A 13,742-nucleotide genomic window follows, 5' to 3' on the forward strand; every position below is an offset into this window, starting at 1 on the left:
AATTAAGCCTAACACTACACTATCAATAAATTAATTAAATAAACTGCCTACAATTACCTACAATTAAACCTAACACTACACTATCAATAAATTAATTAAATAAAATACCTACAAATAACTACAATGAAATAAACCAACTAAAGTACAAAAAATAAAAAAGAACTAAGTTACAAAAAATAAAAAAATATTTACAAACATTAGAAAAATATTACAACAATTTTAAACTAATTACACCTACTCTAAGCCCCCTAATAAAATAACAAAGACCCCCAAAATAAAAAAAATGCCCTACCCTATTCTAAATTAAAAAAGTTCAAAGCTCTTTTACCTTACCATGCCCCAAAGAATTCAGCTTTTTTGCCTGTAAAAAAAAAACATACAATACCCCCCCAAGATTACAACCCACCACCCACATACTCCTAATCTAACCCAAACCCCCCCTTAAATAAACCTAACACTGATCTCCCTACCTTGTCTTCACCTCATCGGGTTCACCGATTGGTCCAGAAGAGGGTCCGAAGTCTTGATCCAAGCGGCGGCTGAAGAACTCCATCATCGGGCTGAAGTCGGAAGTCCATCATCGGGATGAAGTCTTCTATCAAGCCGCATCTTCAATCTTCTTTCTTCTGGAGTGGAGCGGAGCCATCTTCTTACCAGCCGACGCGGATCCAACCTCTTCAAGCGACGCCTAGTCGCCGAATGGAATCAGCCAATCAGATTCAAGTTCAATCCGATTGGCTAATCCAATCAGCCAATCAGATTGAGCTCGCATTCTATTGGCTGATCGGAACAGCCAATAGAATGCGAGCTCAATCTGATTGGCTGATTGAATCAGCCAATCGGATTGAACTTGAATATGATTGGCTGATTCCATCAGCCAATCAGAATATTCCTACCTTAATTCCGATTGGCTGATAGAATTCTATCAGCCGAATCGGAATTCGAGGGACGCCATCTTGGATGATGTCATTTAAAGGAACCGTCACTCGGCGAGTAGGCGTCGCTTGAAGAGGTTGGATCCGCGTCGGCTGGGAAGAAGATGGCTCCGCTCTGCTCCTGATGAAAGAAGATTGAAGATGCGGCTTGATAGAAGACTTCATCCCGATGATGGACTTCCGACTTCAGCCCGATGATGGAGTTCTTCAGCCGCCGCTTGGATCAAGACTTCGGACCCTCTTCTGGACCGATCGGTGAACCCGGTGAGGTGAAGACAAGGTAGGGAGATCTTCAGGGGCTTAGTGTTAGGTTTATTTAAGGGGGGTTTGGGTTAGATTAGGGGTATGTGGGTGGTGGGTTGTAATGTTGGGGGGGGGTATAGTATGTTTTTTTTTACAGGCAAAAGAGCTGAATTCTTTGGGGCATGCCCCGCAAAGGGCCCTTTTCAGGGCTGGTAAGATAAAAGAGCTTTGAACTTTTTTAATTTAGAATAGGGTAGGGCATTTTTTTATTTTGGGGGTCTTTGTTATTTTATTAGGGGGCTTAGAGTAGGTGTAAATAGTTTAAAATTGTTGTAATATTTTTCTAATGTTTGTAAATATTTTTTTATTTTTTGTAACTTAGTTCTTTTTTATTTTTTGTACTTTATGTAGTTATTTGTAGGTATTTTATTTAATTTATTGATAGTGTAGTGTTAGGTTTAATTGTAGGTAATTGTAGGTAGTTTATTTAATTAATTTATTGATAGTGTAGTGTTAGGTTTAATTGTAACTTAGGTTAGGATTTATTTTACAGGTAATTTTGTAATTATTTTAACTAGGTAACTATTAAATAGTTATTAACTATTTAATAGCTATTGCACCTGGTTAAAATAAATACAAAGTTACCTGTAAAATAAATATAAATCCTAAAATAGCTATAATATAATTATAATTTATATTGTAGCTATATTAGGATTTATTTTACAGGTAAGTATTTAGCTTTAAATAGGAATAATTTATATAATAAGAGTTCATTTATTTTGTTAGATTTAAATTATATTTAACTTAGGGGGGTGTTAGTGTTAGGGTTAGACTTAGCTTTAGGGGTTAATCCATTTATTAGACTAGCAGCGAGATCCGATTGGCAGATTAGGGGTTAATGTTTGAAGTTAGGTGTCGGCGATGTTAGGGAGGGCAGATTAGGGGTTAATACTATTTATTATAGGGTTATTGAGGCGGGAGTGAGGCGGATTAGGGGTTAATACATTTATTATAGTAGCGGTGCGGTTCGGTAGGCAGATTAGGGGTTAATTATTGTAGGTAGGTGGAGGCGACATTGAGGGGGGCAGATTAGGGGTTAATTAATATAATATAGGGGTCGGCGGTGTTAGGGGCAGCAGATTAGGGGTACATAAGTATAACGTATCTTGCGGCGGCGTGCGGACGGCAGATTAGGGGTTAAAAAATTTAATTAGAGTGGCGGCGATGTGGGGGGACCTCGGTTTAGTGTACTTTAGAGAACAGTAGTTAAGAGCTTTATAAACCGGCGTTAGCCCAAAAAGCTCTTAACTACTGACTTTTTTCTGCGGCTGGAGTTTTGTCATTAGATTTCTAACGCTCACTTCAGCCACGACTCTAAATACCGGCGTTAGAAAGATCCCATTGAAAAGATAGGATACGCAAATGGCGTAGGGGGATCTGCGGTATGGAAAAGTCGCGGCTGCAAAGTGAGCATTAGACCCTTTCCTGACTGACTCCAAATACCAGAGGGCGGTAAAAACCAGCGTTAGGAGCCTCTAACGCTGGTTTTGACGGCTACCGCCCAACTCTAAATCTAGCCGTAAGTATTTTATTATTGAGTGACATTCCGTAGTTGTGTATCTGCTCTGAGATGATCTGTGGGCTAATGGGACAATACGATTTTGATCCCCACAATATCATCAACACATACTGAGCCTTTTTTCGCCATAGATATTGTGTGATATCTTACTTTTGTTTTTATATTTTATGTCACATATTTTCACTGTGTGTTGGTTTGGTTTTGAGCGCCTCCTAGAGGATTATATTTATCATATATTTTATATGTTATTTATCTATCTTTGGGTTTAAATACAAGCTTCTATACAGTACACCCAAATTAATTCTGGTTTCTCCATAGAAAATACAGGACTAATTTCCTAGTATTCTGCAGGGCAGTAGATAGTGCCAGGGGCATAAAAGCCATTTGAAAGGACACAAAGCAAGCTGGCTTAAAATAGGTTAATAATTGATTTAATCGAACAAACCAGCTATCCTTTCAATCCAGCCTATTTTAATACATCCCTTTAAGTGAATGTATATAAAATGCTTTTACCATTATGTACTTTTTGCAAACCAGTGCATTTTGGGTGTTCAGTCAATAAGTTGTTATGAGACATAATTATCTAAAAGTTGCAGACTTATTTGTACTTTGGAAACTATGAGGAACACCTTTATTTTATTTTCTACAATTTTCTACAATTTTGTTCAAAGCTACAGTGTCAACTGGATCACCTTGGTGAGAAAAACAGCTTTTTAGGTAATCTCTTTTATATAGCTCAGCAGATGTTTCATACTGCAGTTTTTGAGTTATGTGATAACCCACCAGTAATGATGTATATTAACTATTAACACTTAAGAGTAGTTTAAAATATTTAAACTTTTCACTTATAAACTTTTTACTAGACTATCAAGTAATGTCAACTGTAAAAACAATATATATTTTTTTTCATTTAAACATTCTATGGGATGCATTAATAGAATTAATTTTCTAAAATGAATCATTAAAAATATACTATGGGTTCAATACCAATCTAATCAATAGTGTTTTTCAGCTCCAGATATTTTTTTTTAGCATCAGAACTATCACAATGCCATTAATATCATAATTTGTGCATTGGAAAAATGTCAGATATAAATGACCTCCGCCATACAATATATAGTAAGCAATAATTTTGACAATCAGAATCCACCTGACTAAATATCAACAACAAAATAGATACGTCAAATTCAACATCCAAAGGTGCTTGATAAATGTTCAACACCCACAGATCAACCATTAACACACATTAATTAAATATCAAACTATAGGCCATATTACAAGTGGAGTAGTATTTAACGCTCACTCTTGAGCGTTAACTAAACTAGAAGTAAGCTTCTTTTAAGGCTTTTTTCATTTTTTTATACAAATGAATATAAGAACATTTCTAATACCTATTTTCTGATAAGTAAAAATCTATGAGTATTAAATCACAAACTAAACACAAAGATTAAACTAATGTTTCCGAGCTTTTATATACAGTAAATCGTCCAGTCTTTAACATGCAAAAGACTAATACAGAAAACCAGTTTTTTTAGACCTAAAAGGATAAACTAAGCTCAAAGATAAAACTTATAGTCCTTAATTAATAAAACTTATTATCTTGTAATGGTGTAATACAGAACTCTCCTTAAAATAAAGTCTCTTGCATAATAAATAATCAATTGAATAAATCCATATATGATTTAATAATTTAATTGTTCTTTCAGAGAATGATTTTATTTATATTGATAGACATTTGAAATCAAGCTCAAGGACATTCATTAGGAAAGAGAACACTTAAAATTAATGTTCTATACTGAGATTGCGGAATTGATAGCTTTATAATATGTTGAGCACAAAAACCATTTAATGAAAGAATGTGCGTGGTGTCACAAAGGATATTTTAAAACTGTTCTATCTCTCTCTTTCCTTTTAATGACTACTTAGCTTCTCCGTAAGGAGCTTGTTAAGTAGTATTCCAAGACCCTCTGGCAGGAAAAGCATTAAGTAAAGGCAGCAAAATCAGTTAGAGCATATAAAAGCCTATTGTGATTATTAATAATGCAGTCTCATTGGAGTTGACATTTAGCAATACATTTGGAGTTTAATTTACAATAAACTATCTACAATTATAAACAAAACTACAAAAAAAAATAAAGAAAAGAAAGCATTATAAATAAAAAATATCAAATTTATATTAGATGAATATGCCAGAAACAAAATACAAGGTACCACTAACATAAATGAACATAAAATGTGCATATATTATATATTGTATTGTAAAACTTAAAATCTTTCCCCCATGGCCACTCTGACAATTGTATTTTATATTTTATATTTAACACAATAAAAAAATGACTCAAACTTGGCACAAAAATGGGAGCAATTAAATTCTTTTTTTTTCAGTTTCCTATTATGATTTTTCTTTAACAAAATGTGGTGCAATTATTTTCTACTGCTGTAATCAGATTTTATAATATTGAATTATACACACTCTAGCTGACAGTAAGTAAATATTTTCACCCCTTGGCTGCCAGAGTGCAGTAACACACATATCTCATTTCTAATTTATTAGAAGATCCAAGCAATGAACTTGTATGCATGGTTGGATGATGTTTATTCTTTATTTTTAAAGTCATATAAATCCATTAGATGGACCACTGTTTGAGGTGTCTGGGTTTTGTATGCAATATCAAAGGAAAAGCTGGTTAAACACATGACAAATCAGTTTTTCTTGTGAATTGTTTTCCAAAAGGGTTATTGTAAAGATTTCACAGATCTCAGTGAAAGCAAAAGATACACAGTTGATACAAAATTAAATCTTGCTGGGTAATTGATACAATATTAATGATTAGACATATGTTAATTTTTGGATGAATGTTACAATTAATGATTTTTTTAGTATTTTTTGCATTTTTTCAGTAGGATAAAGAAGTGATCCCTTTAAATCGTCAATGAAAAAATAAATGAGTTTAACCAAAAAAATGTGATTGATTTATTTATGTTGTTAAAACCATTAATTTTTTATGCAGAGAAAAAAGGTTTCGCTTTTACTCTATGCAATAATGATCCAGCAATACACGTGTAGTTGATTGATTCATGTGCTAGTATATAGGTTTCTCTTTAGTTTTTTTGTCATCCTGGCCCCATTGAACAAAATCATTTTAAAAGGTGATATTTTTTTGTTCTGCTGCTGGCTTGTAGGCTACTGCTTTTACTTTATTTCAGTATCCAAAAGCTTATTTGCTACCATGAAGAGGCCCAGCATAAGAAATAGTGGGTGAATGCATTCTGGTTGAGAAACAAATTCTGAATGACCACATGAGCAAATAGATGAAACATTTTTTTTTTTTTTCACTGATGAACGATTCATCTGAAAGAAAATTTTAGTCAGTACAAATTTCTATTAATGATGACTGAATGTAGATTTGTTCACTTAAAAGGGCGTGTTACCCATGTGCTAAAATATACACAAAAGTGAAAGAATTGGTGAAATGTTGTCACTCACAACGATATTATCTTTTTTGTCACTTCCACTTTGCCAAAAAAGAAAGCTGCTTCAGCTTAAAACACCAGGTAAAGATTTGCATTGGTCGCTACTTGATTCAAAACTGTGGTCTTGATCTATTAACAACTATGGGCTACATTAAAAGTGGCACACTGAATTTTTTTCCCTTTCCGCAAACTGAGCTCAAAGTAAAAAAAAGATTGGCCTATTCAAGTTGAAAGTAAAATGTTAGCACACAAGTGAAAGACCGAGGTTCTCTAACTTCAGGACTTAAGATATCGCAACTGCACTAGCTTCTTCTCTCCATAGACTTCTATAGGGCGTGCTGAATAAAAGAAAAGCCTTTTAGTTATCGCTTGCACGCTAACCCAAAGCATAAAAGAAAATGTTATATATATATATATGAATATTTTTGTCATATATCGATACCTATCTATCTATCTATCGATCTATCTATCGATCTATCTATTGTATATACATATATGTATAAAAATTTAATAGAAAAGTGAAGAACAGATGAATTTCATATATTTCTTTTCAAAACACATCCAAACATTAAAAATTAATAAAAATTATATTGCATATTTCAAGGTATTTGACTGTGTATTAATGCATTTTATATGTGTATATATGTATGTATGTGTGAACATTTTACACCTATAAACATATAAATACATATATATATATATATATATATATATATATATATATATATATATATATATATATATATACATACAGAATATATATATATGTATATATATATATATATATATATATATATATATATGTATATATATATATATGTATATATATATGTATATATATATATATATATATATATATATAGACATATATGCTGTATATATATTGGAGCCCATTTATAGTCAAACACCTTGCCATATACCATATCCCCTTTAACCCTTTTAAAACTTTTTTATTAATATTTTAATTATATATCTTTATTAAAGAGTTAATATTCAGTCATGGCCAAAAATATTGGCACCCTTGCATGTCAGATAATGCACCACTCTGCCCAGAAAAGTGTTGCAATTACAAATGTTTAGGCATTATCTTTTTTATTTCTTTTGTTTGTATTGGTATGACACAAAAAAGTGGAGAAAAAAAGTCAAAATCTGACACATTCCACGCAAAACTCCAAAAATGGAATGGACAAAATGATTGGCACCTGCTCAAAATTGTAAGAAATAATTGCATTCCAAGTTTGTGATGCTTCTGTAATTTGTAATTAAACTCACCTGTATCAATTAACAGGTGCTGACAATAAAGAAATCACACCGGCAAACAGTTATAATGGTGAAAAATTTACTTAACCTTTCTGTTGTGTGTCTCTGTGTGCCACACTGAGCGTAGAGGAGAGAAATATCAGCAAATAATTGTCTGAGGATTTGATAACAAACATTATGGAAAAGCATGGACAATCTCAAGGTTACAAGTCCATCTCCAGAGATCTTAATGTTCCTGTGTCCACTGTGCGCAACATTGTCAAGCAGTTTACAGCCCATGACACTGTAGCTAATGTCCCTGGATGTGGACGAAAGAGGAAAATTGATCAAAGATTGCAACGAAAGATTGCGTGAATGGTGGATAAAGAACCTTGATCAACTTACAGACAAATTCAAGCTGACTTTCAGGCACAAGGTACAAATTAATTAAAATGGACGCTATGGTAGGAGACCCACTGCTGACAAAGGAACATCAAACAGCCAGATTGGAGTTACCAAAACTTAACTGTGGAAGCCAAAATCCTTTTGGGAGAATGTGCTATGGGCAGTCAAAACAAAATTACAGATTTTTGGTAAAGCCCATCATTCTATTGTTTTCAGAAAAAAGACATGCAGCTTTTAAAGAAAAGAATACAGTCCCTACAGTCAAACATGGTGGAGGTTCACTGATGTTTTGGGGTTGCTTAGCTTCTTCAGGCACTGGATGTCTTGACTGTGTGCATGGCGTTATGAAATCTAAAGACTACCAAATAATTCTTTCATGCAATGTAGGGCCCAGTGTCAGAAAGTTGGGTCTCTGTCAGAAGTTATGGGTCTTACAGCAGAACAATGATCCAAAGCACATGTCAAAAAGGCACCCAGAAATGGTTTAAGACAAAGCGCTGGAGAGTACTGAACTTGCCAGCAATTAGTTCAGATCTCAATCCCATAGAGCACCTGTGGAGAGATCTCAAAACAGCAGTTGGTAAAATGAACATTTCCAATCTGAGAGACCTGAGGCAGTTGGCAAAAGAAGAGTGGTCCAAAATTCCAGTTGAGAGGTGTAAGAAACTCATTGATGGTTACAGGAAGCGATTGATTTTTTCCAAGAGGTGTGCTACCAAATTTTAAATTTAGGGTATCAATAATTTTTTCCAGCGAATTTTTGGAGTTTTGAGTGGAATTTGTCAGATTTGGCTTTTTTTCTCCACTTATTTGCAATTGCAACAATTTTCTGGGTGAAGTGGTGCATTATCTGATGGAAACTAAGGGGTGCCATCCTCAACAAATGACATCTGTCATAGGATTCCCTCACACAGAGACACTTGGCCTTATCTTAAGATGGACTAATAGAATATGGGGGCATACCTAACGTGTGGGGAACAATACACTGCACCTATATAGCTCTGCGGTCACAGTGGAACCAACAATTGGCATATCACATCCACCAACACTTTTATTCTATTAATGTCCACTTTGTGTGAAATGACAACATGCACATTATGATATGAACTTGTTTGCGGATGAATACTGGATCCAGTCAGGACTACCATATCCTTAGGCACTCGTCTGTGTGGCCACAGTTGGAGGCCACAAAATGGCATCACAAATGGATAAGTGTTCAGTACTAATGCACACCACGCATATATACATTTATAATGTATAGTACAGGATTTGAGGTCCCCTTTAAATTCACTCAGACATAATCGTGTACTAAATATGTGTCAATCAAGATTTATTTTGAGCTTTGAAATGTCTCTAATGTTCTATACATCAATAAGCATCCTGCCATGCAATGTTCCTTGCCATGTATGCGGCAGCACAGCTGTGCAGGGATTCTGTAGGCCCTGCATCATGACAAAAGAAGTCCATGCATGACACGGCAAGCGAGATATTTTAACACTCTGCATGCCAAAAGTGCACACTCAATCACTGAAAGCACAGAAGGGAGGTGGCCAGATGAGCAGCAACAGTGGCAGGATCTTTACAGGCAAACTATAAACATAGAATACTGACAATGGCAAACCTGAAGATTGTTGACTTCATCTTCATGGAACCAAAGAATTTCTGAGGGTAATCACACTCTATTTATGTGTTTCATATGAATACTACTGTGTTAGTGTCATTACAGATACAGACATTTGGACAAGAAATTGGTGCTTTGCCTTTGAAGATTTAGTCATACATTAATTTTTACATGTACATGTCTTACATTTCAATTAAGGTCAGCCTTTGGTGGAACGATATTCATTGACATAATCTGCAATGGATCATATTACTTAATGAGATGTATCAAGCTGATGTGGATAAACTTTGGAAAACCTTTTTTGGGACAACTAAAAGGTACATTTTCTTTGTAAAATCAGTATAATGACAGAATGCATAGACAGCTATCACAAGACAAAACACAAATGACATTCCTCTGTAAAATTGAAATGTGGTGCATGGCATAGATCCCCCCCCCCCCAAGAATCACCCAAACAAACAATGAAGTTACTCCCAAGAAAGCATGATTTATTTATTTTTAACTAAAGTGCTTGACGTATGACAAAAATATTGTTTATAAAAGAAAAATCATAATTCCGTATAAGCACATCATGATTTACTTTTTCTAATATTAGGAAATCTACTGCAAGTTGACCATAAATGTCCTTTTTTAATCAGTGGCTTGGAGGAGTACACAGTATCCAATACAAATTGAATTTGCCTACTTTGATTTTTAAGGATTCTTTTGAAATTATTAAAGGGACACTGAAACCAAAATTTTTCTTTCGTGATTCAGATAGAGCATGACATTTTAAGCAACTTTCTAATATACTCCTATTATAAAATTTTCTTCATTATCTTGGTATCTTTATTTGAAATGCAAGAATGTAAGTTTAGATGCCGGCCCATTTTTGGTGAACAACCGGGGTTGTCCTTGCTGATTGGTGGTTAAATTCATCCACCAATAAAAAACTGCTGTCCAGAGATCTGAACCCCAAAAAAGCTTAGATGCCTTCTTTTTCAAATAAAGATAGCAAGAAAATGATGAAAAATTGATAATAGGAGTAAATTAGAAAGTTGCTTAAAATGGCATGTTCTATTTGAATCATGAAAGAAAATAATATGATACAAAGGTGAGGATTTCAAACAAAGTTGCTGCATTTTGCTCAAGATGACACCACACCACCACCTCGAACAAAGCAACCACCAGTAGTCATAAAGAGAGTGCAATACCTGTCTTCACAGAGAGAACGGAGACATATGCTAATAGCCAAAGGAACTAATAATGTGAAATAGGCTTACAGGAAACCAGCTACATGCCACAATCCGCTAAATCTACCCAAGAAGAAAGTCCGGATCATACATGGGGCTAAGATGGCGGCTCCTAACCTAAAACGATATTACTAAACCGGCCTAAATACCAAGGAAGCTGGCTGATTATCCCCTAGAGACAAGCAAGTCACACACTTCATGGAAGACGCTTGCCAAGAGCAATACAAACCTCAAATATACCAGATGGTCCTGGAATATATGAGGACACAGAAGTTAAAGAGGTATCCTCATATGCAACAGGTTCTCTGCGATTGTCTTGTTCTCAGGCTCTCAGGAACATTGTTAACTTTCACATCATACACCCGGTGAGCCTTCTGATGCATCTCAATCACTCTGGAGTTGGCTAGAACCTATGCAGTACTCTATAATAACGCCCATTAACGATAGTTGTTTACTACCTAAGCTGGACTACACCATATTTTATTTGTTTCCACTGCTGTTTCAGTTGATCTTGGCATTCCTACAGTTAAGCTAAGTTAGTTTTAGTTAACCTAATTTTTACTATTGCTTGTTAGATGTTTACACATTAACCTGGGTACTTCATATAGTAACAAGAGGGACATGATGATCATTAGACATTCATGACGTATCATATAAGCAAAGTGAGTTTGTTAACTATACCATCTAATATCCTTTCAATTTAGCCGTAATTGATATCTTATACCGTAACATAGCTACCCCACAATATCGGCAGTATAGAAAAAGTATACTTTTTGTCCACATCTAATATCCCAAATACATCCCTTAGTTTAATATACTCTTATTTCTAGCTATATCTCCAATGCCTTGTTACTCTACCCCCTCATTGTCAGGGGCCGAGACAGTGAGGCGTGTTAAAATGGCAGAATGCATGGGTCTGGGAAGTACAACTGTAAGCTATTGATTATACCATAGACTATGGACAAGATATCCTTAGAACCTCAGATTAACTTGTACATTATTTGCCCCCCAATTAATGGTTGGTTCAGAGCTATGCACTAAATATATTGAAGAAAACTGGTACTAGTTCTTGTCCTGTAAGGCTCAGAGCCAAGATAATACGATGTTTCAGAAAATGTCCCTAACATGCTGGTCATTGTAGATGGCATTCTAAATCTCCATCATATCTGACAGAGAGTTTTACTTGCTCTACCATATGCTTAGTGTCACCTCCCAATATTTAATGTTTAAATTGACCTAGGTTTTTTTTTTAACTAACCTATGTAGAAACCTATGTAGAAACGCCCACAGACTTGCACCTCACTACGACAGATTCTAAATATATTAACAGATTGGTAGTCCCTATTTTCGTTAATGTGGCACAGTATCATTTTTCATCTCATATTTTGTTAAATATTCTGATTGAGGGCCCAAAAGGAGGTCTTATACAATAGCTCTCCTCATGTTGATCTATATGTCGCAGGAGTTTCAAGTTTCTATGTTTTTATACATTTGCATTTGTCAAGGGTCCAAAGCGACCATATATATGCCTAATATTTACTAATACAGATAGTTGAGAATTTCTTAATGTATCATATACTTGCTGTATTTGGACGAGTCACTATAAATAGTTACATGTACACTACAAGTTGTATTACAGCTAGTTGGAGATGGTGAGAAATTTCTATCTATACTTTTGATCTTTGTTAGAGTGGGACCAAGCTGCCTTTTAATAAGAATATGTAATTACGTATAGTCTATGTTTTATTGTCAAGTGTCAAAATGTTGCTCTCTAAACTTAATATTCTCTGAACTAGTTGGATGGGAGGCCCTCATTATGCATCATATTCTTGCTGTAATACATTCAATTATGCATCCTAATTGTACATATATACTACAAGTTATGTTATAGCTCACAAGAGATCCTAAGAAATTCCATTAATACCTTAGTTCCTTGGCAATTCGAGACCATATTATCTCCCTGTAATAAATTCATTGTATTATAAAAATAAACAAAATAAGGTTCATCATTTGGGACCCAAAAGTGCCCCCCTCTTGTTTCAGAACACCCTCTGTGAAGTTATATATTTGATACTGTTAAGAGGTCCATGAGCGGCCTCATGCGTTATTTATAGGGTATATAACATGGCATATACCAATGTATCCGAATATTTGTCATAATTGTCACATCAACATGTAATACCTATCTTGTTCAGTTTACTTTGCATGTGGGCCTTATAATAATTTCTCTCTGTTTTTTCTGACATATGTTATATGTATTCTTTGATTTGAACCTCAAAAAAATAAATTAAAAAAAAGACTTTTAATAGTCTTTAAAATGACCTTTCTCAGCAGACACTTGTGCCTTATCAAAATTAATTTGTAAAATTTCCAAAAAAAGTTTTTTTTTTAATCTGAAGGATTATCTGAAATGATAAAAGTTATGGTGTTTGCAAATAGTCAGCCAGATTACGAGTTTTGCGTTAGAAGCTATGCGGTGCTAACAAGCATTTTTTTCTCATCTCTCACTTACCCGCACTACTGGTATTACGGGTTTTCACAAACCCGGCATTAAAAGGCAAGCGGTGAGCTGGTCGTACGTGCTCGTGCACGATTTCCCCATAGGAATCAATGGGGAGAGCCAGCTGAGAAAAAGTCTATCACCTGCCAAAAAGCAGCGTAAAACTCAGTAACACAGCCCTATTGATTCCTATGGGGAAGCTAAAGTTATGTTTACACCTAACACCCAAACATGAACCCCGAGTCTAAACACCCCTAATCTTACACTTATTAACCCCTAATCTGCCGCCCCCAACATCGTCGCCACCTACATTATACTTTTTAATATACATATGAGGAAGGCAAAGTAGCAGGCACTACTACAAGGAAGGTGCAATAAAAAAATTATACTTTAATGAAAAGATTAAAATACATATACAGGCTAGACACAAGACCAGGGAGGGAGTAGAGCAACAGCCTGACGCGTTTTGCACCCTCTAGTGGCGCTTAACCATAGGCTATAGTGCAGAGGAAGA

Source organism: Bombina bombina, chromosome 2, assembly GCF_027579735.1.
Source record: "Bombina bombina isolate aBomBom1 chromosome 2, aBomBom1.pri, whole genome shotgun sequence".
NCBI classification, from domain to species: Eukaryota; Metazoa; Chordata; class Amphibia; order Anura; family Bombinatoridae; genus Bombina; species Bombina bombina.